An 8,687-nucleotide genomic window follows, 5' to 3' on the forward strand; every position below is an offset into this window, starting at 1 on the left:
TAACACTAAAAATGCTAGTTAAAATATGTAAGATAATAAAAAAAATAAAACAAAATAAAGATCTGAGTTACTCTGACCAAGCTATTTCCCTTTTAACTCTATGTACATATTCGCTTTGTTACCTCCCACCACTGAACCTCACTCTGATTCTTAACATCACAATGGGACAAATGGAGGCGCTGACGTCATCCCGACATTAATAAGCATCATTCGATGTGCGGCTGAAAACATTCAGCGCGATCCCTTCACTAACAACCTAACAACACGTAACCTTCCCCTGTTTTTTTCGTGGGGGCCCGCTGCAGCTGCTGGGAGGCATCCAAGGCTGAGCCGAGGGTCGTTGAAATTCACCGGCCGTCGGAGGCGAAAGCTGGCAGCGTTTCCTTAGAAACAGCAGAGGGATGGGCAGGAATCAAGGAATGCAGGACACCAGTGGCTGCATTCCCATGTGCTGAGAGAACCATTTATCACTTCATTTAATGGGGAGGAACAGCGAAATATCGCCAAGAAACCGGCCCTGTGTGTGCGAGAATTACCTTTCTATTAAAGCTGTCAATAGATTCAAATGTTTTTACGAGCGTTAAACGCGCGGATCAACATGTTCTTTTTAAATCAATTTTCTGACGTACTCAGAAGGGATCGTTTTTAAATTAGTTTTACATCTAAGCTGCTCATTAAGTCCTCGGTCAGTTCACATCAGCGGGGAATGCAAATAGCTCCTTTTCAAGAGAACCATCTGGCAGAGCTCTAAAGCCCAACTTACTGTTCAAAAGACCTGTTTCTTCATTCATTTCTTTTTTGTTTGTTTCTGCTTCTTTGGGAACTTTTGTCAGCTTTGACACTAAAGTCCTTTGCGGTGTAGAATTATTTCAAACTACTGGGTAAATAGCGTTTACCGTAGCAGCTTTGATCACTTCCCGGTTTACCAAAACTATGGAGGGGGCAAAGGTCGACATGTTAACGGGTTATTAATGCTTCCTCTATAACCGCCCTACTTTTTATACGCTGACATGTAAGCTGAAGGAAATGATGCTGATCATTAATATGCTCAGCTGGCAGCATATAATTCAAGAAAATACCTGATTTTTATATATATATTTTTTTTGTTTTGCAGTTTGCACCGATAAGAAAAATATTTGACTTTAATGAAACCTAAATGAGAACAGACATCACACTGACTGAGGATGTATAAGGTAATTGTCATTCTTTTTTATATATGCACCTATTATGTTATTTTCTAATAGCATATGATAACATCGTGCAAACTTCAGCCAGACTTGGTGTGAGTGGAAAACTCCAGCAGCACTTAATTAGGCCGATGCATTTCGGCTCATGTCCTTCATCAGAGACATCGGAAGAAACAAAGGACAATTTAAATAATGTATGGAGAAAAAAAATATAAGATATGTCCTTATTCATAACACAATGGGGAAATTGTCATTGTTAACAGCAGCAGAAATATTCAGCAATCACAGACATTGCACATATGGATGGACTAAAAAATAAAATATAAGAATATAATATACTGAGATCACGGGTTTCTAGTTAGTAGGAGGAGGAGGATAAAGCTAGTTGCATTAATACAGTGACCAGGCAAGTTACACAATGATTACATTACACAGTGAATAAGACCACCTGCCTATCTTTTTGAACATTATCAAATCTCTTTCCATTTAATGTTTGCTCATCACCTCTCCGTCACTTAGACAGTTGCTCCTCCATTTACTTGTAAACACCTGCTCATGGCTACCAGGAAGGAATCAGCTCTCATCTTCCTGGAAGGTTTCCTTCCAAACTGCATAATGGAGCGAAGGCTAATAGGAAACCACTCAAACACAGCGCACAAACAACATTTACGTCATAATAATAAAAAATGAACGCCTGGCCTCAGCGGAGGCAGCGATCGAGATGTAAACCTAAATATCTGGAGTAAGAGATACGTGCAAACACACTGGATCCACCCGAGCCTCATCAGAGTCAAACGTCGGGCAGAGACACACATAAGAGTAGCAAAAATAAAAACTAAATGATTATAAAAAGGCAATTTATACATCATGGAGTTGATTTCAGTTTGAGTGACCCACAACTCAACTGAACAGAAGAGAAAGAAAAAGGAAAATTTAGAAAATAAATAAAGAGAAACTGCTGCAAACAACATTATCAACAGCAGTGCTGTCCTGCTGCACTTCTGACTTGTCCTTGTTTGGACTAATTGGCTAATGCCTGTGTTTAGAGACTCTGTAAAATACAAGCAATACTGGAGCAGGGGCAACAGGAACGAGCTCATGGGAGCTTGTTTTCACTAACATGGACGTTTGCATCTGTTTTCGGTTGTGTCACTAGACACTACATCTCTTGTTTTCTGCCTCTGTGGCAGTGAAAACCAAACTTTAGAAAATAATCTCACCCTCAAGTCTGTTTTATGCCACGGCTGCTCTGAAGCTTTCACTCAGATCGTTTGATTGTCATCGATAATTAAAAGGGAGCAGCACGACTGGTGTTTGATTACTTAGAAAGGTCATGTGATGAGATCACGCAATTATTACAATTAGAATTATCAAAGGAGTTATTTTTGTTTTGCCTCAGGTGGAAAAAAGTTAATTTTATAAATTTTCACAGGCACCATTAAAGGTACTTTAATTTGTCACCTGTTCAAACTGTTACAAACAAAACATTATGACCACCTTCCTAATATTGTGTAGGAGGAGGAACACCTTGTGCTGTTGTTAAAGTATTTTTGTGTGTGTGTCTGTGTCATCCTGCTGCTTCTCTTGTCAGTGGTCTTAATGTTGTGGCTGATTGGTGTATGTGTAGACTCCAAAGGCAGCCAAGTCACACTCCCGCCATGTTTAAGCAAATATTACAGCAATTAACTGATGCTTTTGAGTTCATGGCTCTTGCCATTTCCAGAAAAAACATGTCCTCTCTATGGCCGCAAATTTGTATTGATCTGCAGCACTTAAACCGAAACGTTCTCACTTAATCTGTGTAAACATGAAGATGAAACTGAACAACACTCGTGAAAAACGTGTGAAAAATTAATCAGACGCCAAAACTTGCGGGTAGGATCTCCTCCGCATCATTAATTAGGCGCGCTGGAATACACGAGTACTTTTTGATCCCCGCTGATTCAGTGCGTAATCACTTCCCCTCCATTCATATGCAGATCTGAACACACTGGAGTCGCCCCCGTGCCCTCCGCTTGCCTTTCTGCCGCTCCTAAACAAACCCATTTAGCTGAATCCGTGCTTACACGCCACAGCCACATTTTAAATTATGTCAAATCGGAGCGGTGCCCCTCCCTCTGCTGGAATGTCTCCTTTAGCACAGAGGAATTTTATTGCCCTACCTTCCCTCTATTGTGGTGACACTTGGTTGGTTGGGGTAGGGGGTGGGGGGACAAAAACCCTGCGCTGACCTCATGGGGGCATCTGCTCGACTCGCCACCTAGATGCACATTGTGGCGCGGCATAACTTTGCTGTTAGACGTCATGAGTCATTGTGTCGGGGGCATTTTTTGTGTCTCGGGACAAAGCGTGAAAGAGAGAAAAGAAAACAATCGGGATGCCTCCGCTGAAACGCCTCCGCTTGCCCCCTTTTATAATGCAAGTGGGGGCGAGCTTTGTTCCAGCGTGGCTATAGGCGTCGTTTTAGTGAAACCCAACTTTCAAAGCGCATACCTACATCTTGTAATTAGGTTAGCCGTTCTCCTCGGCCCGGGCTCGCTGATGGCCCCGTCCTCGTCTGGGGATTATTTTCCCCTGGCGAAATTACACAAAGCAGAGTCGCATGTAGGAGCTACATATTCATTTTCTTCGACTGAGTACCAGTTGTCCAAATCCGAGGCACGCAGAGGCTGTAATTAAAGACTTCTAAAACAATAGGCTTCCACCACAAATATCATTTTTTTTTTCGTTCCTTTTGTCTGGTTTCTGTAAATATCTGCCAAATTCATTTGCTCTTACGGCAGAAAAAAAAAAATCAAGACTGGGATAAGAACAAAAAAGAGAGAGAGAGAGACGTTCAAGAAGCTTACAGATGACTCTGTGGCTTAATTTCACCATTTAAGTTTGTAATATAAGCATTCAGACGTTTCAAAGTAAGATTAAAACGCTGCATTCAAAGCCCCACTCCAGTGAAGAACAGATTAGCAGAAAACTGAACTCAAACGAACTTGTGAGAAATAAAATACATAACAACTGTTCCATTTATTTTAAGGACGCAGGTTAAGGAGAACCACTCGACAACTTGTTCCATGCGACTTGACTTGATGCACCACTTCCCCGCTTGTTGGAATTATACAAGCAGAGCTACATCCGTAAAGTCATGTCTGTCATTAAAGACTCCCATCACATCTTCCTCCTACTGCTCTCAGGGAGAAGATATGCAAGCATCATCTGTAAAACATCCAAGAAGATGAACAGCTTCTCTCCCCAGACGGGCAGGATGATCAGCGTCTCCCCTCCCTAAACATACACCCTCACTTACACGACTGTTTTAAAGTCGACACCAACTAGTGTCTGATGACGTCACTAATAAAAACCCAGTAGAAAGTAATGCTTTGTTGCAATAAATTCTATATTCTTGACCTGAATACATGCGCTGAGAACAGACAGCTCATGTGCTACACACTGTGAGCTGTAGATATGTATAGCCTGTATAAAAACAGGCTGCTAGTCGGCACCGTCAGTAGCATTTAATAGCCCTCCAGAGAAAGCTGTTAGACGGGATAGTGTAGCAGCATTTCTCTATGTGTACGTACTATAATTTATGTGCATCCTCCTTCTCTCTCTTCCCTCCTTCACCGCTGCTGCAACGGCCAGCGTTGCCACGGTTACCTTCAAAACGTAATCCGATGAATACTGATTACTCCTTCAAAAAGGTAGTTTAGTTACTTTACTGATTACTTGATTTCAAAAGTAAATAAGTTAGATTACAAAAAATATACAAATAAATATAACTTGTTTTTATTAAAAAGGCAGCATTCCCTCTACAACACACTACCCAACTTAGAGTCGAAAGTCAAAAACCTCTCTCCTCCCTCCGTTGTTGTTTGTGTCACTGTGTGGTATTAACATGTGAGTTGTCCTCATGGTGAAAACGAGACTTGTCGCACATGTGACATCACTCCCCGAGATGCAAGAAAAAAGCAAAAGTACACAATGCACAGTAGCTTTAATCTGATTTCTGGTTCGGGAAAAGTAACTTGTTACTGGAAAAAAGTGGTCAGATCAGAGTGACACATCACCGGCATCACAGGCGACGACCCACTGGACTCCTCATCTGTCTTCTAGCGGGCGTCCATGTTGTTTAGTCACATGATCTGCGACACATCAGCTTAACGTGTAACTACTCTGTGCAACCTCTAGTCCCCAGCGGTTTGGAACTGAAATGACGTCTGGCAGCAGAAACAGCTTCAGAACCATCCACGCAAAAATGAACCCGTTTTAAAAGCCTTTTAGTGCCACGACACAAACCAATAAATAAAAAAAGTGGGCGCCATCCAGGAAACTGACCCCTCACACTCCGCGGCGGGGAACTCCAAGGTTGTTGGCGTTTAGTAACGCATAAACAGAAAAACACTCATCGACGCATGTGTGGGTAGAAATGCACCCACTGACATGCAAAATGGAACTCGGCCACTTGAACTACACGCAAATCGTAACAGACTCCAGCTCTATCTGGAAAATGGACATCAGCGGTATCACCTGAGCCAATGTGCTACATAGTTACATATACAGACAGATAGAAAGGTCAATGTCACAGCACATTTAGAGGCGCTCAGCGTACCACACAAATCTATGACGATTATTATCGATTATTAAAAATGAAATGAATAAATAACCGGAAAAGAAAAAACATCATGTGAAATAAATGTACTTCTTACGATAAGTCCAGTGTGTCATCTGTCCTTAGAGGAGATATGAGTGAGAGGGAGGAAGTGAGTTTCCCAGGAGCAGATTTAACAGCATGACAGAGGATGTTGCTGCTTGTTTTACGTCAGTATGAAGCGTAATGGCATACTCATACTCTAAATCAGCAACTTAATTGGCCCATTCACATATTCTGTAGAAATGGTTTGGCACAAAACGATGGGATGTGAGTAAAAAGGGAGATGTGACCACACCTACGTAAACAGAAAACATCTGTTGTCCCTAGCAGCATGATACAAAGACAACCAAAAGCGAAACAACAGAAGCGTCCCGTGAAACGTCTTGAGTGAAATGTTTTTTCTCGTGCTATCTGAGAAACAGAAATTCACTTTTTTTTTTTTTTTTTTTTTTTTGCTGCCCGGGCCTGCTTTCAATTTGACTCATGTGAATCCCCGCCAATTGTAACAGCAACTTATTTGTCTGGATCTGTGGTTTGCGAGGAAGACCAGATGTTGGACTGTGGGGCCACGCGAAGGAAGTCAGACGCTCTGTGTCTCTGCAGCGGGTCAAGGAGGAGGAACAGGATGTTGATAAACTAGCAAACCAGGAAGTACTGACTCCGTTAAAAAAAAAAAAAGGAAGAACCAACTGCCCTCTTCATATATTTTCTCTTTTTTCTCCTTGATCTCTTCTTGGTTAGTCCAAACCACCTGGCACCTCATTTATTTTCCCTTCATCTTGCCTCCGTCCGACCCCGTCACCTAGTCTCCCTCTCTCACCTTTCCCTGCCTGTCCGTCTCCCACGGCGACCGAGCCATGAGGCGTGCACATGTGCCATTTAATCAGGTTTCCTTATCTGCAGCCAGCTCACCCGCCGTTCCGAGCAGAGCCGGTTACAGCAGGTATGAGAGCCCGCGGAGCAGGACTCAATCACACACACACACGCGAGACAACAACAATGGCCGGCCGTGCCCTGTCTCCGTCCTTATCGGGCTTTGTAATGAATCCGAGAGCAGAGGAGTGATAGTGGAGCATCATGTCATCACCGCGTAGACAGACGGAGAGAGAGAGAAGGGAGGGAGGGAAGGAGGGAGGGGAGGAGGTGAAGGAGAGAGGAAAATGAACAGAATGTCTTGACACAGACCTCTAACAGCCCTTTGGTTGTGCTCAATAAAAGCCGTGATATATGATCATGTGTATTCCATGTGTGCTGCAGCCAAAGTGCAGACTCGAGAGCAGATCGGAGCGCCATCAGTCTGGCTGTTCAGTTCCTCTCTGTCTGTCTGCAGACCTTAGAGCAGGGGTGTCTTCAACCTTTTTCAGGCCAAGGACCCACAAACTGATGAAGAGATTAGGGACCGCCCACCTACCTACTGTTTCAATGAGTTATTGAAATAATACACAGGTTCAAATATTAATTTTTAATTTCAAACATGTGCAGCATGTCGGGGTCGTGCAGCTGCAGTAAACATACACATATTTCACATAAAGATAACTAACTGGTATGTTTACAGGTAAAGATAATAATTGTCAGATTCACTTCCGCTTTTACTTTAAACATAACTAAATGTAGGACGGACACTGAATCACCAAAACATTTTGGTCTCAGTAATTGGTTGATGCGAGCTGCACCGTTAGCTTCTCTTCTGCTAACACTGCAGAGCACATCTGGGATTTCACCTGAGGACTGAAAAGGACGGAGTCAGGGTAATATGCTGCCTTGTGATTGGCTCAGCAGCTGTAGGGGCGGGGCCTACTGTGCACAGGAGGCTTATATTGACAGTGTGAGAGACGGAGACAGCTCTTGTATCGCTCAATGCTGACTCTTCTTCCTCCATTTATAAAACATGTTGGATTCATGTTATGTGTATTTAAATAAATTTAAATTTCTGGGGAAAATAATTATATATATATATATATATATATATATATATATATATATATATATATATATTTAAAAAAAAAATGTCTAAGCAGCCAAAGATTTTACAACCTCCCTGCAGTAGCTCCCTGTTGAAAACCTACGCCTTAGAGGTAAAACTCAGAACACTGAAATGAATTTGTTTTGTTTTTCTTGCTTTTGGTTTGGTTTTGTCTGCAGCGATCAGATGAACCCGAGGCTTGTAAACAGTACAAACAAGGATTCAATCCCCAACAGTAACAGCCTTTTATGTCTAGACGTTAGAAAGAACAAGTCAAAGAAATTGTAATGAGTAAAAGAAAAGATATATATAGAAAGTTATATTAATATGAGACTTGTTTTAACTTCATGATGATGCATCTTTGAGATGTTCTTTCAGAATGAAAAAATGTTTGCAGAGCTGTGTTCCACTCTCATGGGTAAAATCCAACATCAAATTTATGTCAAGACACAAATCTCCATTAATACATTAATACTCTTTGAATGTTGTCGTTCTTGTTAAGTGTGTTTTTTCTACGGTTTGTGGAAGACACAGTTAATTCAAAAAGTTGGAACCAGCTACTTCCTAATTCTGTAAATCTTTTGATAGCAATGTTTATTTTGGTAGATAATAATAATTTTTATTTTATTTTAATATAATCTTATTTTATTTGAACTTTCTTGTGTTTTTTTAGAGTGTTTTCTTTTATGTGCAACGAAGCTACTGTGACAAAGTAATTTCCCTTGTGGATCATTAAAGTCTAAGTCTATGTTTTTTTATCATAATTTCTTCCTGATTTCAGAAGAGCTTCTGTTTTGTCTAGAACCTGTTCTTAGATCTTTACATTTTGTGGTTTTTCCCAATCAACAATCAGCGCGTTGAATTTTCTGTATTAAAAACTAATTTACCAGCC

This window comes from Mugil cephalus, chromosome 8, assembly GCF_022458985.1.
Source record: "Mugil cephalus isolate CIBA_MC_2020 chromosome 8, CIBA_Mcephalus_1.1, whole genome shotgun sequence".
NCBI classification, from domain to species: domain Eukaryota; kingdom Metazoa; phylum Chordata; class Actinopteri; order Mugiliformes; family Mugilidae; genus Mugil; species Mugil cephalus.